The sequence below is a fragment of the Peromyscus leucopus genome, chromosome 1 (assembly GCF_004664715.2).
Source record: "Peromyscus leucopus breed LL Stock chromosome 1, UCI_PerLeu_2.1, whole genome shotgun sequence".
In the NCBI taxonomy this organism is placed as follows: domain Eukaryota; kingdom Metazoa; phylum Chordata; class Mammalia; order Rodentia; family Cricetidae; genus Peromyscus; species Peromyscus leucopus.
Genome location: NC_051063.1, coordinates 133,841,988 through 133,861,819, shown reverse-complemented (window position 1 = coordinate 133,861,819; position 19,832 = coordinate 133,841,988).

Below are 19,832 nucleotides of genomic sequence, written 5' to 3'. Positions count from 1 at the left end.
AGTCCTCTGTCAGATGTGGGGTTGGTGAAGATCTTTTCCCATTCTGTAGGCTGTCGCTTTGCCTTGTTGACCATATCCTTTGCTCTATAAAAGCTTCTCAGTTTCAAGAGGTCCCATTAATTGATTGTTTCTCTCGGTGTCTGTGTTACTGGTGTTATATTTAGGAAGTGATCTCCTATGCCAATGCATTCAAAACTACTTCCTAATTTCTCTTCTAGCAGGTTCAGAGTAGCTGGATTTATGTTGAGGTTTTTGATCCACTTGGACTTAAGTTTTTTGCACGGTGACAGATATGGGTCTGTTTGCAGCTTTCTACACATTGATATTCAGTTATGCCATCACCATTTGTGGAAGATGCTGTCTTTTTTCCATTGTACACTATTGGCTTATTTGTCAAAAAATTATATGTTCATAGGTTTCTGGGTTAATGCCATGGTCTTCAATGCGATTCCATTGGTCCACATGTCGGTTTTTATGCCAGTACCAAGCTGTTTTATTACTGTAGCTCTATAGTAGAGCTTGAGGTCAGGGATCATGGTGCCTCCAGAGGTTGTTTTATTGTACAGGATTATTTTGGGTATCCTGGGTTTTTTGTTTTTCCATATGAAGCTGAGTATTATTCTTTCCAGGTCTGTAAAGAATTGTGTTGGTATTATGATGGGGATTGCATTAAATCTGTAGATTGCTTTTAGTAAGATTGCCATTTTTACTATGTTAATCCTGCCTACCCATGAGCATGGAAGATCTTTCCATTTTTTGACATCTTCTTCAATTTCTTTTTTCAAGGACTTAAAGTTCTTGTCATATAGGTCCTTCACTTGCTTGGTTAGTGTTACCCAAAGGTATTTTATGTTATTTGTGGCTATTGTAAAGGGGGATGTATCTCCGATTTCCTACTCAGCCTCTTTGTCAATTGTATATAGGAGGGCTACTGATTTTTTTGAGTTGATTTTGTATCCTGCTATGTTGCTGAAGGTGTTTATGAGCGGTAGCAGTTCCTTGGTTGAATCTTTGGGGGTCACTCAAGTATACTATCATGTCATCCGCAAATAGGGAAAGCTTGACTTCTTCCTTTCCAATTTGTATCCCCTTAATCTCCTTATGTTGTCTTATTGCTCTGGCTAGAACTTCAAGTACTATATTGAATAAGTATGGGGAGAGCGGACAGCCTTGCCTCATTCCTGATTTTAGTAGAATCGCTTTGTGTTTCTCTCCTTTTAATTAGATGTTGACTATTGGCTGTTGGCTTGCTGTAAATTGCCTTTATTATGTTTAGGCATGTTCCCTGTATTCCTGATTGCTCCAAGACTTTTATCATGAAGGGGTGTTGGATTTTGTCAAATGCCTTTTCTGCATCTAGTGAGATGATCATGTGGTTTTTTCTTTGAGTTTGTTTATATGGTGTATTACATTGACGGACTTTCATATGTGGAACCACCCTTGCATCCCTGGGATGAAGCCTACTTGATCATGGTGGATAATTGGTTTTTTTTTCTTTTTTTTATTATTATTATTTTACAACACCATTCAGTTCAACATAATAGCCACAGATTCCCCTGTTCTCCCCCTCTTGCCCACCCCTCCCCCCAGCCCACCCCCATTCCCACCTCCTCCAGATCAAGGTCTCCCCGAGGACCGGGGTTGACCTGGTAGACTCAGTCCAGGCAGGTCCATTCCCCCCTCTCAGACCGAGCCAAGTGTCCCTGCATAAGTCCCAGGATTCAAACAGCCAACTCATGCAACGAGCCCAGGACCTGGCACCAATGCACAGCTGCCTCCCAAACAGATCAAGCCAAATGACTGTCTCACCCATTCAGGGGCCTGATCCAGTTGGGGGCCCCTCAGCCTTTGGTTCATAGATCCTGTGCTTCCATTCATTTGGTTATTTGTCCCGGTGCTTTATCCAACCTTGGCTTCAACAATTCTCGCTCATATAAACCCTCCTCTTTCTCACTAATTAGACTCCCAGTGCTCCACCAGGGGCCCAGCCGTGGATGTCTGCTTTCAGATTCCTCAGTCCTTGGATGGGGTTTATGGCACCACTATCTGGGTGTCTGGCCATCCCATCACCAGAGTAGGTCAGTTCCTGCCGTCTCGCGACCATTGCCAGCAGTCTTTTGCGGGGTATCTTTGTGGATCTCTGTGGGCCTCCCTAGTTCTCTGCTTCCTCCCCTTCTCACCTTCTCATGTGGTCTTCATTTACCATGGTCTCCTATTCCTTGTTCTCCCTCGCTTTTCTTGATCCAGTTAGGATCTCCCACTCTCTTTCCCTCGACTGTCGCCCTTCATTGTTCCCACTCATGACCAGGCTGTTCATGTAGATCTCGTCCATTTCTCCGTGTCTTTTTTTTGGGTTCCCTTTTTCCAGGTAGCCTCACTGGTGATGTGAGTAGCAGTCCAGTCATCCTTGTTCCACATCTAGCATCTTCCTATGAGTGAGTACATACCATATTTGTCTTTCTGAGTCTGGGTTACCTAACTCAGGATGATTTTTTCTAGATCCATCCATTTGCCTGCAAACCGTGTGATGTCATTGTTTTTCTCTGCTGAGTAGTATTCCATTGTGTATATGTGCCACAATTTATTTATCCATTCTTCAGTTGAAGGGCATCTAGGTTGTTTCCAGGTTTTGGCTATTACAAACAATGTTGATATGAACACAGCTGAGCAAGTGCTCTTGTGGTATGATTGAGCATTTCTTGGGTATATGCCCAGGAGTGGTATAGCTGGATCTTGGGGAGATTGATTCCCAATTTTCTCAGAAAGCGCCATATTGATTTCCAAAGTGGTTGTACAAGCTTGCATTCCCACCAGCAGTGGAGGAGAGTTCCCCTAGTTCCACATCCTCTCCAGCATAAAGTGTCTTCAGTGTTTTTGATCTTAGCCACTCTGACAGGCGTAAGGTGGTATCTCAGAGTTGTCTTGATTTGCATTTCCCTGATGATTAGAGAAGTTGAGCAATTCCTTAAATGTCTTTCAGCCATTTGGGATTCCTCTGTTGAGAATTCTCTGTTTAGTTCTAAAGCCCATTTCTCAATTGGACTGTTGGTCTTTTGATGTCTATTTTCTTGAGTTCCTTATATATTCTGGATATCAGTCCTCTGTCAGATGTGGGGTTGGTGAAGATCTTTTCCCATTCTGTAGGCTGTCGCTTTGCCTTGTTGACCGTATCCTTTGCTCTACAAAAGCTTCTCAGTTTCAAGAGGTCCCATTGATTGATTGTTTGTCTCAGTGTCTGTGCTACTGGTGTTATATTTAGGAAGTGATCTCCTATGCCAATGCGTTCAAGACTATTTCCTACTTTCTCTTCTAGCAGGTTCAGAGTAGCTGGATTTATGTTGAGGTCTTTGATCCACTTGGACTTAAGTTTTGTGCACGGTGACAGATATGGATCTATTTGCAGCCTTCTACACGCTGATATCCAGTTATGCCAGCACCATTTGTTGAAGATGCTTTCTTTTTTCCATTGTACACTTTTGGCTTCTTTGTCAAAAATTATATGTCCATAGGTGTGTGGGTTAATGTCAGGGTCTTCAATTTGATTCCATTGGTCCACATGTCGGTTTTTATGCCAATACCAGGCTGTTTTTATTACTGTAGCTCTATAGTAGAGCTTGAAGTCGGGGATTGTGATGCCTCCAGAAGTTGTTTTATTGTACAGGTTTCTTTTAGCTATCCTGGGTTTTTTGTTTTTCCATATGAAGTTGAGTATTGTTCTTTCCAGGTCTGTGAAGAATTGTGTTGGTATTTTGATGGGGATTGCATTGAATCTGTAAATTGCTTTTGGTAAGATTGCCATTTTTACTATGTTAACCCTGCCTATCCATGAGCATGGGAGATCTTTCCATTTTCTGAGATTTTCTTCAATTTCTTTTTTCAGGGACTTAAAGTTCTTGTCATATAGGTCCTTCACTTTCTTGGTTAGTGTTACCCAAGGTATTTTATGTCATTTGTGGCTATTGTAAAGGGGATGTATCTCTAATTGCCTTCTCAGCTTCTTTGTCCATTGTATATAGGAGGGCTACTGATTTTTTTGAGTTGATCTTGTATCCTGCTATGTTGCTGAAGGTGTTTATAAGCTTTATCAATTCCTGGGTGGAATCTTTGGGGTCACTCAAGTATACTATCATGTCGTCTGCAAAGAGGGAAAGCTTGACTTCTTCCTTTCCAATTTGAATCCCTTAATCTCCTTATGTTGTCTTATTGCTCTGGCTAGAACTTCAAGTACTATATTGAATAAGTATGGTGAGAGTGGACAGCCTTGTCTCGTTCCTGATTTTAGTGGAATTGCTTTGAGTTTCTCTCCATTTAATTTGATGTTGGCTGTTGGTTTGCTATATATTGCCTTTATTATGTTTAGGTATGTTCCCTGTATTCCTGATCGCTCCAAGACTTTTATCATGAAGGGGTGTTGGATTTTGTCAAATGCCTTTTCTGCATCTAGTGAGATGATCATGTGGTTTTTTTCTTTGAGTTTGTTTATATGGTGTATTACATTGATGGACTTTCGTATGTTGAACCACCCTTGCATCCTGGGATGAAGCCTACTTGATCATGGTGGATAATTGTTCTGATGTGTTCTTGGAGTCTGTTTGCCAGTATTTTATTGAGTATTTTTGCATCAATATTCATGAGAAAGATTGGTCTGTAGTTCTCTTTCTTTGTTGCATCCTTGTTTGGTTTAGGAATCAGGGTAATTGTAGCCTCATAGAAGGAGTTTGGTAATGTTCCTTCTGTTTCTATTATGTGGAACAATTTAGAGAGTATTGGAATTAACTCTTCTTTGAAGATCTGGTAGAATTCTGCGCTGAAGCCATCTGGTCCTGGGCTTTTTTTGGTTGGGAGACCTTTAATGACTGTTTCTATTTCCTTAGGGGTTATTGGACTATTTAAATAGTTTATCTGGTCTTGATTTAACTTAGGTATGTGGTACCTATCCAGAAAAATGTCCATTTCTTTTAGGTTTTCCAGTTTTGTGGAGTAGAGGTTTTTGAAATATGACCTTGTAATTCTCTGGATTTCCTCAATGTCTGTTGTTATGTCCCCCTTTTCATTTCTGATTTTGTTGATTAGGATTCTCTCTCTCTCTGTCTTTTGGTTAGTTTGGATAAGGGCGTGTCTATCTTGTTGATTTTCTCAAAGAACCAACTCTTTGTTTCATTAATTTTTTGTATTATTCTCTTAGTTTCTAATTTATTAATTTCACCTCTCACTTTGATAATTTCCTGGCATCTATTCTTCCTGGGAGACTTTGCTTCTTCTTGTTCTAGAGCTTTCAGATGTGCTGTTAATTCACTAGTGTGGGATTTCTCCAACTTCTTTATGTGGGCATTTAGTGCTATGAATTTCCCTCTTAACACTGCTTTCATAGTGTCCCATAAGTTTGGGTATGTGGTGTCTTCATTTTCATTGATCTCTAGGAAGTCTTTAATTTCTTTCTTTATTTCTTCCTTAACCCATTGGTGATTCAGTTGAGCATTATTCAGTTTCCATGAGATTGTAGGTTTTCTGTAGTTTTTGTTGTTGTTGAAATCTAACTTTAAACCATGGTGATCTGATAGAACACAGGAGGTTATTCTGATTGTTTTGTATCTGTTGAGATTTGCTTTGTGGCCAAGTATGTGGTCGATTTTAGAGAAAGTTCCATGGGGTGCTGAGAAGAATGTATATTCTTTCTTGTTAGGATGGAATGTTCTGTAGATATCTATTAGGTCCAATTGGGTCATGACATCAGTTAAGTCCTTTATTTCTCTGTTAAGTTTCGATTTGGGAGATCTGTCCAGTGCTGAAAGTGGGGTGTTGAGATCTCCCACTATTAATGTGTGGGGTTTTATATGTGGTTTAAGCTTTAGTAATGTTTCTTTTACATATGTGGGTGCCCTTGTGTTTGGGGCATATATGTTGAGACTTGAAACTTCATCTTGGTCGATCTTTCTGTGACGAGGATGTAATGTCCTTCTTGATCTCTTTTGATTGATATTAGTTTGAAGTCTATTTTGTTGGATATCAGGATGGCTACCCCTGCTTGTTTCTTAAGACCATTTGATTGAAAAGTCTTTTCCCAGCCTTTTATTCTTAGGTAGTGTCTGTCTTTGAATTTGAGATGTGTTTCTTGTATGCAGCAGAAAGATGGGTCCTGCTTTCGTATCCATTCTGTAAGTCTATGTCTTTTTATAGGTGAATTAAGTCCGTTGATATTAAGGGATATTAATGACCAGTGATTCATCATCCCTGTTATTTTTGGTGGTAGTGTGTGTGTACTTCTCTTCTTTGGGGTTTACTGTTGTGGCTTTATCTATTGCCTGTGTTTTCAAGTGTGTATCTGACTTCCCTCGGTTGGAATTTTCCTTCTAGTGCTTTCTGTAGGGCTGGGTTTGTGGATAGGTATTGTTTAAATCTGGCTTTGTCTTCGAATGTCTTGTTCCTTCCGTCTATGATGATTGAAAGTTTTGCTGGGTATATTAGTCTGGGCTGACATCCATGGTCTCTTAGTGTCTGCATTACATCTGTCCAGGTCCTTCTGGCTTTCAAAGTCTCCATTGAGAAGTCGGGTGTTATTCTGATGGGTTTACCTTTATAGGTCACTTGACCTTTTTCCTTGGCTGCTCTTAATATTCTTTCTTTATTCTGTACATTTAGTTGTTTAATTATTATGTGTCGAGGGGACTTTTTTGGGGGTCTAGTCTGTTTGGTGTTCTATATGCTTCTTGTATCTTCATAGGCATTTCCTTCTTTAAGTTGGGAAAGTTTTCTTCTATGATCTTGTTGAATATATTTTCTGTGCCTTTGAGTTGGTATTCTTCATCTTCTTCTATCCTATAATTCGTAGGTTTGGTCTTTTCATGGTGTCCCAAATTTCTTGGACATTTTGGTTCATGACTTTGTTGGCTTTAGTGTTTCCTTCGACTGATGAAACTATTTCTTCTACTGTGTCTTCAATGCCAGAAATCCTCTCTTCCATCTCTTGCATTCTGTTGGTTATACTTGCATCTGAAGTTCCCGATCTTTTACTCAGGTTTTCTATTTCCAGCATTCCCTCTGTTTGTGTCTTCTTTATTTTTTCAATTTCCCTTTTCAGTTCTTGGACTGTTTCCTTTGTTTGTTTCATTACTTTTTCATGATTTTCTTTCAGTGCTTTATTGTTTTCTTGCAGGACTTTATTGTTTTCTTCCAGGAATTTATTGTTTTCTTGCAGGTCTTTATTGTTTTCTTGGAGGCTTTATTGTTTTCTTGGAGGGCTTTATTGTTTTCTTCTAATTTGTTTGCCCTTTCCTCTAGTTGTTTACAGCGTTCTTCCAATTTTCTTGTCTTTTCCTCTACACAAGCCTCTCCCTTCTTCATGAAGTTACTCATAAGGCTACTTTCTTCTGCTTCTTCCAATTTTTGGTGTTCAGGTCTAGATGTTGGAGGCGGGCTAGGTTCTGGTGATGCTGTATTGCTCTTCATTTTGTTGTATGTACTTCTGCCTTGACGTCTGCCCATCTCCTTGTGGTTCCTTCTTGGTCTTATCAGTGTACTTGTTTCACAAAGAGCTGACAGATTCAGGAAGACTCTCTCTCTTGTCCAAAAGGGAGTTCTCTTGTCCAACTCTCTGGTCCAGAAGGGAAGTCCGGGGCAGGCTCTGGTCCAGAATGGCAGTCGGGGACAGGCTGGGAGCTGGGGGCCGGTCTCTAAGTCTCAGGAAGTGGCTGTGGTCTCAGGCAGATGGGCGTGGGGGCAGGGCGCGGAGATTGCAGGGGCTGCCGGGGGGCTTGGAAAAGGGGATCCCTCCCTGTGGGGCTAGAAGGGAAGCTGCCCGGTGGCCAGAACCTGGTGCCAAGTTGGGCAGGTCTTCGCGGAGTGGCTGGTGCCCAGGGATGGGGTCCGAGTTGGACCCAGGTACTCACCCCTGGTCCGGAAGTGACGTCGGGGGCAGGCTGGGAGCTGGGGGCCGGTCTCTAAGTCTCAGGAAGTGGCTGTGGTCTCAGGCAGATGGGCGTGGGGGCAGGGCGCGGAGATTGCAGGGGCTGCCCGGGGGCTTGGAAAAGGGGATCCCTCCCGGTGGGGCTAGCAGGGGAGCTGCCCGGTGGCCAGAACCTGGTGCCAACTTGGGCAGGTCTTCCCGGAGTGGCTGGTGCCCAGGGATGGGGTCCGGGTTGGACCCAGGTACTCACCCCTGGTCCAGAAGAGAAGTCGGGGGGGATGGATAATTGTTTTGATGTGTTCTTGGAGTCTGTTTGCCAGTATTTTATTGAATACTTTTGCATCAATGTTCATGAGGGAGATCAGTCTGTTGTTCTCTTTCTTAGTTTTATCCTTGTTTGGTTGAGGAATCAGGGTAGTTGTAGCCTCATAGATGGAGTTTGGTAATGTTCCTTCTGTCTCTATTGTGTGGAACAATTTAAAGAGTATTGGTATTAACTCTTCTTTGAAGATCTTTAGAATTCTGCACTGAAACCATCTGGTCCTGGGCTTTTTTTTTTGGTTGGGAGACTTCTAATGACTGATTCTATTGCCTTGGGGGTTATTAGTCTATTTAAATAGTTTATCTAGTCTTGATTTAACTTAAGTATGTGGTACCTATCCAGAAAATTATTCATTTCTTTTAGATTTTCCAGTTTTGTGGAGTAGAGGTTTTTAAAGTATGACCTGATGATTCTCTGTATTTCCTCATTGTTAATTGTTATAGCTCCCTTTTAATTTATGATTTTGCTAATTTGGATACTCTCTCTCTCTCTGCCTTTTGGTTAGTTTGGAGAAGGGCTTGTCTATCTTGTTGATTTTTCTCAAAGAACCAACTCTTTTTTTCATTGATTCTTTGTATTGTTCTCCTTGTTTCTATTTTACTGATTTTAGCTCTCAATTTGATGATTTCTTGGCATCTATTCTCCCTGGGAGACTTTGCTTCTTCTTGTTCTAGAGCTTTCAGGTGTGCTGTTAAGTCACTAGTGTGAGATTTCTCCAACTTCTTTATGTGGGCATTTAGTGCTATGAATTTCCCTCTTAGCACTGCTTTCATAGTGTCCCATAAATTTGGGTATGTGGTGTCTTCATTTTCGTTGATCTCTAGGAAGTCTTTAATTTCTTTCTTAGTTTCTTCCTTAACCCATTGGTGATTCAGTTAAGCATTATTCAGTTTCCATGAGATTGTAGGTTTTCTGTAGTTTTTGTTGTTGTTGAAATCTAACTTTAAACCATGGTGGTCTGATAGAACACAGGAGGTTATTCCAGTTGTTTTGTATCTGTTGAGATTTGCTTTGCAGCCAAGTATGTGGTCGATTTTAGAGAAGGTGCCTTGGGGTGGTGAGAAAAAGGTATATTCTTTTTTGTTAGGATGGAATGTTCTTTAGATATCGATTAAGTCCATTTGAGCAATAATATCAGTTAAATCCTTTATTTCTCTGTTAAGTTTCGATTTGGGAGATCTGTCCAGTGCTGAAAGTAGGGTGTTGAAGTCTCCCACTATTAATGTGTGGGGTTTTATATGTGGTTTAAGCTTTAGAAATATTTCTTTTACATATGTGGGTCCCCTTGTGTTTGGGGCATAAGTGTTCAGAATTGAAACTTCATCTTGGTGGATCTTTCCCGTGATGAGTAGGTAATGCCCTTCTTGATCTCTTTTGATTGATTTTAGTTTGAAGTCTATTTTGTTGGATATCAGGATGGCTACACCTGCTTGCTTCTTAAGACCATTTGATTGGAAAGTCTTTTTCCAGCCTTTTATTCTTAGGTAGTGTCTATCTTTGAATTTGAGGTGTGTTTCTTGTATGCAGAAAAAATGTGTCCTGCTTTCCTATCCATTCTGTAAGCCTGTGTCTTTTTATAGGTGAATTAAGTCCATTGATATTAAGGGATATTAATGACCAGTGATTGTTCATTCTTGTTATTTTTGGTGGTAGTGTGTGTGTACTTCTCTTCCTTGGGGTTTACTGCTGTGGCTTTATCTATTGCCTGTGTTTTCAAGGGTGTGTCTGACTTCCTTAGGTTGGAATTTTCCTTCTAGTGCTTTCTGTAGGGCTGCCTTTGTGGATAAATCTTGCTTTGTCTTGGAATGTCTTGTTCACTCCATCTATGGTGATTGTAAGTTTTGCTGGGTATATTAGTCTGGGCTGACATCCATGGTCTCTTAGTGTCTGCATTACATCTGTCTAGGTCCTTCTGGCTTTCAGAGTCTCCATTGAGAAATTGGGTTTTATTCTGATGGGTTTGCCTTTATAAGTCACTTGGCTTTTTTCCTTTGCTGCTCTTAATATTTGTTCTTTATTCTGTACGTTCAGTAGTTTAATTATTATGTGGCGAGGGGACTTTTTTGGGGGTCTAGTCTGTTTGGTGTTCTATAGGCTTCTTGTATCTTCATAGGCATTCCCTTCTTTAAGTTCGGAAAGTTTTCTTCTATGATCTTGTTGAATATATTTTCTGTGCCTTTGAATTGGTATTCTTCTCCTTCCTCTATCCCTATTATTCATAGGTTTGGTCTTTTCATGGTGTCCCAAATTTCTTGGACATTTTGGGTCATGACTTTGTTGGCTTTAGTGTTTTCTTTGACTGAAGAATCTATTTCTTCTACTGTATCTTCAATGCCAGAGATCATCTCTTCCATCTCTTGCATTCCCGTTTACTCAGATTTTCTATTTCCAGCATTCCCTCTGTTTGTGTCTTCTTCATTTTTTCTATTTCCCTTTTCAGGTCTTGGACTGTTTCCTTCATCTGTTTTACTGCCTTTTCATGATTTTCTTTCAGGTATTTATTGTTTTCTTCTGCTTTATTTGTTCTTTCTTCTAGTTTTTTATAGGTTCTTCCCATTTTTTGTTTGTCTTTTCCTCAATTTCATTTGTGATTTCTTCTATATAAGCCTCTACCCTCTTCATGATGTTATTCATAAGGTTGCTTTCTTCTGCTTGTTCCATTTTGTGATGTTCAGGTCTAGCTGTTGGAGGAGGGCTAGGTTATGGTGATTTTATACTGCTCTTCATTTTGTCGTATGTATTTCTGCCTTGACAACTGCCCATTTCCTTGTGGATTCGTTCTTGGTCTTATCAGTGCTCTTGGTCCAGACAGAGCTGACAGATTCAGGAAGCCTCTCTCTCTTGTCCAGATGGGAGCTTTGGGGCAAGGCAGGAGCTCTTGTCCAGATGGGAGGTCCAGGGCAGGATGGGAGCTGGGGGCTGGTCTCTTAAGTCTCAGGAAGTGGCTGGGGTCTTGGGCAGATGGGCGTAGGAACAGGGCATGGAGATTGCAGGGTCTGCCAGGGCTCTTGGACAAGGGGAACCTTTCTGGGAGGCGTGGAGGGAACCTGCCCGATGGCCAAAACCTGGGACCAAGTTGGGCAGGTCTTCCCCGGAATGACTGGTGCACAGGGATGGGATCTAGGGGCAGACCTCCCTGGGTCTGAGCCCAGACAGTCACCTCTTGTCCAGATGGGAGGAGAAGATGGGGAATTCTGATACATTTTTAAGACAGCATCTCACTCTGTAGCGTATGGTGTTCTGAGAATCACTGTTAGACTCCAACCATGATGATCCTCCTAATACATTTTTCTGAATGCTATACAAGGATTGCAGCCATAAACTACATTACCTATTTTCTGATTATTCTTGATATAAGCACCCAATTCAGATAATCAAAATACAGGATGGTAAACTTTACCAGAAGAAAACTACAGGAAAAAAATTACAGTAAATCAAAACTCAAAGTAAGAAAAAAATCATAACAAGGAGAATGGGTACAAACTGATGGCTTCCTGCAGTTAGGAAAATCATATAGGTTTGATAAGATTCACTGGAAAAAAAACATGACCACTCAGTTTAAATAAAAAATGAGGGACAGAAGCGATAGCTTAATGACTAAGATGGCTCACATGACTGGGTTTTTTTATTCAACCAGAAAGAGATGGTTTACTGCCATAATACTTGCACTGCTAGTCCCAGAGTATATTGAATTCAGATCACTGTTTATGTCAAAAGGTTTGAGGCTGAAAGATACTGATGATTACTACTCTTCCAGTTGTGTGAAGAGTGCCTTTCAGATGCTCTTAAGCAGGCTATGGGAAGAACCATGTTGCCAGGGTACAGACTAACAAGGGCTAAGTTGGAGGCTGAAGCCACTGCCCGTAGAGGTAAAGTGTAGACAGCTTGAAAGATAACTCCAGACACTAGAGACAGGTTTCTCGGGCTGTATAGCACCTTGACTCTCTTTCAAGGGGCAGGGCTGCTGAGCTCACACCCACATATTCCACATGTTGACAGTTAATAAGAACACCATAGTCTCAAAGCAACTTCTTTCACAATACTGCTGTGCTGTCCAAGTACTGTTTTAATGGTACTGGAGGGACAGCTGGGGACAGGGATTAAATGTCTAGGTGAGCTTTATGGTTTCCAGTCCTCCACTAGGTACCTGACATCTTTGTGTCATGATTGTTTATTTTACACTTAAACATGTTTGGTCAGCACAGGAGTATTAATAGTGATAATAGAAACTGAGCCATATACAGTGGTTTGTATCTAAAATCCTAGTACTAAGATGTGGAAAGGAGAGGAATCCCATGTGTTTCATCAGCCCTAGCCTGGGGTACATAGTAAGACCTTGTGTCAAAAAGAAAATAAAGCAAAGAGTGACTGTTTGACAAGTGTTAAATTTTTTCCTGTATGAAACTAAAATTATTTGAACAATATTGGAAAGGACAGGTTTCCCATAGTTTTCAACCAACTTTCTATTATAATTTTTGGTGAGACTAGGCACACCCTCTCCTGTTAAGCCTGGACTTGGCCTCCTGGCAGGAGGAAATAGTAACAAAGCAGGAACAAGATCAGAGACAGCCCTTGCTCTCACTCTTAGGGATCCCACAAGAACAAACTGTAATATATATGCAGAGGGCCTTCATCAGCCCATGCAGGCTTGTGGATTGTCAGTTCAGTCTCTCTGAGCAACTATGAACCAAGGTGAGTGGATTTTGTGAGGTTTATTTTTTTAATGTCCTTGAATACACTGCCTCCTCCAATTCTTCCTCCCCCTCTTCTGGAGGATTGTTTGAACTTGAGCTAATGTTCAGTTGTGAGACTCTGCATCAATTTCCATCAGTTGCTTGATGAAGCCTCTCTGAGGACAACTGGACTAGGCATATAAATTTCTTTATATGATTCAAATATTTTTTCCTTCCAGCAAAAGTTTTAGGCGTTTAATAAAAAGAATGAGAGACTGGTGAGCTACTGTGAGTTTTCTGCTTTGAAACATGAGAGCTTGCACTGATACATTCAACCACTAGAGGGCACACATGTACCTGACAGGTTGGCGAAGGAATTAAAATCTTCAGCAAGTCTGATGCATTATTACACCTTTTGAAAACATTGCTCCTATCCATCCAGATTCCGGGAATTACATATGATGAAATTTGTGGGATATTGTGCCTGAAACATGTCTCAAATCCTTTTAAAAGGATTTAAATCATCCTGAATATATTCTTATGCCAGTCTGAAATTGAGACTGAAATCTAACAAAATGTAAAAGAAAAATAAATTCTGCTTAGGATCCTCATGACTCTATTTCCAAATTACATTCAGGTGTACAAAATTCGCAAATCAGAAATATGATTTGAATAATAATGAAGTTTTTATTCATCTAAATTTCTGCCAGAATTGAGAGGCTTAGAGGGAATGACGGACTTGGAGATATATTATGTGCAATTCAAATACATGATGTATATAGGATGGGGAATTCTGGTACATTTTGAGCCAGCTTCTTACTCATAGCCTATGGTGTTCTGAGACTCACTGTTGGACTGGAACCCATGCTGATCCTCCCAAAACATTGTTCTGAGTGCAATACAAGGGTTGCAGCCTAAAGCACATTTCCTGGTTTCTGATTATTCCTGATACAAGCGCCCAATTCAGGTAATCACAAAACAAGATAGTAAACTTAACCAGTAAAAAAAAACCACGTGGAGAAATTTACAATAAATCAGAACTCAAAGTAAGAAAACATAACAAGATAAATGGGTACGTAATGATTTCTTACTGCACTTAAGAAAATCATATAGCTTTGGTGAAATTCACTAGGAATAAAACTGACCAGTCATTTTAAATCAAAAATGAAAAATGAGGGGCAGAAGAACTGGCTTAGTGACTAAGATGGCTCACGTGACTGGGTTTGAAATCCAACCGGAAAGGGACCATGTACTGCATTCATACTTGCACTGCTCTTCCCAGAGTATCTTGCAGGCAGATGAGTTTTTAGATCAAAAGATTTGAAACTGGAAGATATTGATGGATGGATACTCCTCTTCCAGTAGTGTGAAGGGTATCTTCCAGATACTCATAAGCAGGCTGTGGGGAAAAACCATGTTGCCAGGGGACAGACAGACAAGGACAAAGTGGAGGTTTAAGGCAGTGCACATGAAGAGTGAAAACATAGACAGCTGGACAGACAGCTCCAGACACAGGCGACCAGACACTGGGGCTGTATAGAAAAAGCAGCTGTTCCCATTCCTTTGTGTCCAAGGGGCAGGGCTGCTGATCCCACCCCACACATTCAACATGTCCACACTTAAAAAGAAGACAATAATCTCAAAGCACCTTCTTTCACAATACTGCTGTGCTGTCCAAGCAGTGTTTCAATGGTACTGGAGGGGAAGCCAGGGACAGGGATTAAATGTCTAGTTGAGCCTTATGATTTACAGTCCTCCACTAGTTACCTGACATCTTTGTGTCACAAGAACTAATTTACCCATTTATGTTGAATGATCCGCAAAGGAGGATTACCTGTGATAATATAAGTGGATCCAGGCCCAGTGGTGTGTGGTTATAATCCTAGTACTAAGGGGTGAAAATGAGAGAAGTTCCATGAGTGTCAGGCCAACCCTAGCCTGGGGAACATAGTAAGACCTGTGTCAAAAAGAAAATAAAAGTAAATGATGACTGCTTGACAAGTGTATTTAAGTCTTAAATTTATTTCATTTATAAAAATGATATGCTATGAACAATATTGGAAAGAGCAGGTCTCCCATGTATGTCAACCAATGTGGTATTTCAAGTTGTATTTGTACTAAACGCCTTCTCTCTTGTTAAGCCTGGACAAGGCATCCTGGTAGGAGGAAATGGTCCAAAAAGCAGGCAACTGAGTCAGAGACAGCCCTTGCTCCCACTGATAGGGATCACACAAGATGAGCAACCTGTAATACATGTGCAGAAGTCCTCAGTCAGCCCAGGCAGGCTCGCTGGTTGTCAGTTCAGTCTCTGTGAGCCTATATGAGCCGAGGTGTGTGGATTCTGTGAGTTTTCTTGTGGTGTCCTTGACACCTCTGCCTCATCCAATACTTCTTCCCTCTTCTTCAGGATTCCCTGAGCTCTGCCTAATGTTTGGTTATGGGTCAGTGAATGTGTGTTTGTCAGTGCTAGATGAAGACTCTCTGATGACAGTTGGGCTAGGCAACAATCTCTGAGAACAACAGAATATCATTAGGAATCATTTCATTAATTTTTTTTCTTTTTTTGTCCTTCGTGTTTTGTTCTATTCATAGTCTCTGGACTATCCAGCCTCTGTCTTCTGGGCCTACAGAAGTGTCAGGGGGGAGTTCCCTATCATAGTGTGGGTATCAATCTGGACCAGTCATTGATTGGGCAATCTCACAATTTCTGTGCCATTTCTACCCCGGAACATCTTATAGGCAGGACAAATTGTAGGTAAAAGGTTATGAGGCTGGCTTGGTGTCCCAGTCTCTCCACTGGAAGCCTTGCCTGGTTACAACAGATGGCCATCTCATGCTCTATATCCCCATTGCTAGAGGTGTTAGCTAGGGTCACCCACAAAGAATCCTGGGAGTTTCCATTGCACTTGTTTTCTGGCTGGTTACAGAGATACAGGACTATTCCAGTTGTTCCTCCTGGTACTCATTCCCTCCAACCTCCCCCAATCACTCCTGTTCCCATCCCCACCCACCACGGCCCAGAATTTCAAACACACATATACTATTAGGTTCAAGGAGAAATGGAATAACAAGTACGTGAAATTTGGGTCCTTGGATGAGGAAACATCTCATTTTATAAACCAGAAGCCGGACCTGTCATGGGTTGGGCACTCTCACAATTTTTGTGCCACCTTTACCCCTGCACCTTTTGTAGGCAGGACAAATTGTAGGTCAAAGTTTTTGTGGCTGAACTGGTGTCCCAGTCCCTCCACTGGAAGCCTTGTCTGGGTACAATAGATAACCAGTTTAGAATCCATACCTGCTATTGCTAGGAGTCTTAGCTAGTGACACTCTCTTAGAATCCTAGGAGTTTCCATTGCACTGGGTTTCTACTTCGTTCCATAGATGCTTCCTAATCCCAGCACTCACTCCCTCCAACCTTCCCCAACATGATCCCTCCTCTTCCCATTCCCACCCAATCCCATCAGGACTTTCAGACCCACAAATAGTATTAGAGCCAAGGAGCAAAGGGATAGCATTTAGTTGAAATTTGGGTTCTTGAATGTGGACTGCATCTTACTTTATGAAGCAGAAATTTTCTTATAGGATTCTCATATTTCTTCTTACCAGCAAAAGTTTTAGGCGGTTAATAAAAAGAATGAGAGACTGGTTAGCAACTTTGAGTTTTCTGGTTCGGTGTGAGAGCTTGCACTGACCCCTGTAACCACTAGAGGGCACACATGTACTTGACGGGTTAGCAAAGGAATTAAAAGCTTCAGCAAGTCTGAGGCATTCTTACAACCATTTGAAAACACTGCTCTCATCCATCACCCTGTGGGAATTACATATGAGGAAATCTGTGAGATAATTGGCCTGAAACATGTCTCATTTTTAAAAGGATTGAAATAATTCTGAATATATTCTTATTCCAGTCTAAAATTGAGATAAAAAAAACACACTGTAAAAGAAAATTAAACTCTGGTTAGATTTAAAACCCAGTCATGTGAGCCATCTTACTTATTAAGCCATCTCTTCAGCGTCTCATTTTTTATTATTGATTTTAAATGAGTGTTCACTTTTTTCCAGTGAATCTCACCAAAGCTATATGACTTTCCTAACTGCAGTAAGAAATCACATTGTACCCATGGTGTATCCTTGGGTCTGTCATTCCCTCTAAGCAGCTGCTTTCTGGCTGAAATTTAGATGGACAAAAGTTTTGTTTTTAATCAAATCGTATTTATGATTAGGATTTTCTTATACCTTCTGTAATTTGGAAATAGAGTCATTAGTTTCCCATATGGGATTTATTATTCTTTCATATTTCTTTGTATCTTGCCTGAAGATCACTGTTTGGGTCAAAAGGTTGAAAATGAAATATATTAATGATTACTACTCCTCCACTTGTGTGAAGAGTTCCTTCCAGATGCTCTCAAGCAGGCTCTGGGAAGAACCATGTTACCAGTGAACAGACTGACTAGGGTAAAGGTGGAGGTTGAGGGCAGTGCACGGGAGAGGGAAATGCAGACATCTTGACAGATAGCTCAAGACACTGGAGACTGGACTGTGGGGCTGTATAGAATATGCAACTGGTCCCAGGTCTTTCTCCCGTTCTTCTACAGGATTCCCTGTGCTCTGCTGAATGTTTGGATGTGGGTCTCTGCATCTGTTTCCATCAGTTGCTTGATGAAGCCTCTCTGATGACATGTGGGCTAGACAACAATCTATGAGTATAGGAGAATATCATTAGGAATCATTTCATTGACATTTTTTTCTCATTTGTCATTTGCATTTTCTTCTATTCCAGATCTCTGGGCTATCCAGCCTCTGAGTTCTGGCCATCTAGCCATGGTGGACATGGGCTCCCTCTCATAGTATGTGTCTCAAGCTGGACCAGTCATTGGTTGAGTACCACCAATGATTTCTGTGCCACCTTTACACAGCACATTTTGTCTGCAGGAATAATTGTAATTCAAAAGTTTTGTGGCTGGGCTGGTGTCCCAGTCCCTCTACAGGAAGCCTTGCCTGGTTACAACAGATGACCAGTTCAGGCTCTGTAACCTCCACTGCTAGAGTCTTAGCTAGGGTCACCCTCATAGACTCCTGGGAGATTGCATTGCACTAGGTTTCTAGTTAGTTTCAGAGATGCCTAATTATTCCAGTTGTTTCTCTTGGTACTCTAAACTCCCCCAACATGATCTCCTTTGTTCCCTTCCCAAACCCCCCTCCCATCCAGACTTTCAGACACACAAATAGCATTAGGGCCAAGGAGCAAAGGGATAGCATTTAATTGAAATTTGTGGACTTGAATTTGGACTGCATCTCATTTTATAAACTAGAAATTTCCTTATATGATTCCCATATTTCTTCCTTCCAGCAAAAGATTTAGGCGGTTAATAAAAAGATTGAGAGACTGGTGAGCAACTGTGAGTTTTCTGCGCAATATGTGAGAGCTTGCACTGATCCATGCAACCACTAGAGGGCACACATGTACTTGATGGGTTAGCAAAGGAACTAAAAGCTTCAGCAAGTCTGAGACATTCTTATAACCATTTGAAAACAATGCTCTCATTCATCACCCTGTGGAAATTACATATGAGTAAATTTGTGAGATATTGGGCCTGAAACACGTCTCACATTGTGAAAGTTTGAAATCATTCTGAATATATTCTTATTCCAGTCTGAAATTGAGACCAAAAACTAACATAATATAAAAGGTAAATAAATTACATTTGGGAAACTACTGACTCTATTTCCAAATTATATACAGGTGTAAGAATACATCAAATTAGAAATGAGATTTGATTAACATTGAAGGTTTTATTCATCTAAATTTCTTCCTAAAATGAGCTGCCTAGAGACAATGAAAGACCTATGATACACTACATGCTCTTCAAATACATGGTGTATTTGAGATGGGAAATTCTGATTCATTTTTGAGCCAGTTTCTTACTCTGTAGCCTATGGTGTTCTGAGACTCACTGTTAGACTCGAACCCATGATGATTCTCCTACCCTATAAATCTGTATGCTATACAAGGATTGCAGCCATGAGCTAGCTACATTGCCTGGTTTCTGATTATTCATGATACAATCGCCCAGTTCAGGTAATCACAAAATAGGATAGTAAACTTTACAAGAAAAAAAAAAAAACCACAGGAAGATAATTAACATAAATCAGAACTCAAAGTAAGAAACAAAAACATAACAATTATAATGGGTACACACTGATTTCTTACTGCAGTTAAGAAAATCATACAGCTTTCATGAAATTCATGGGGAAAAACTGACAGGTCATTTTAAATCAAAAATGAAAAATGAGGGGCAGAAGGGATGGCTTAGTGACTAAGATGGCTCACATGACTGGGTTTGAAATCCAACCGGAAACTGATCATTCATGGCCATAATGCTTGCAGTACTAGTCCGAGAATACCTTGCAGGCAGATAAGATTTTGGATCAAAAGATTATAAACTGTAATATATTAATGGCTACTACTTTTCCAGTAATGTGGAGAGTACCTTCCAGATACTCATAAGCTGTGGGAAAAACCATGTTACCAGGGTGCAGACAGACAAGGACAAAGTGGAGGTTTAAGGCAGTGCACAGGAGAGTGAAAATGTAGACAGCTGGACAGATAGCTCCAGACAAAGGAGACCAGACACTGGTGCTATATAGAAAAAGCTACTGTTCCCATTCCTTTGTTTCCAAGGGGCAGGCTGCTGACCCCACCCCCACACATTCAACATGTCCACATTTAAAAGAACACAATAGTCTCAAAGCAACTTCTTCCACAATACTGCTGTGCTGCCCTAGTCCTGTTTCAATGGTACTGGAGGGGCAGCTGGGGACAGAGATTAAATGTCCAGTTGAGCCTTATGGTTTTGAGTCCTCCATTAGTTACCTGACATCTTTGTGTCACAAGTACTAATTTTATACTTTAACACGTTTGGTCAGCAAA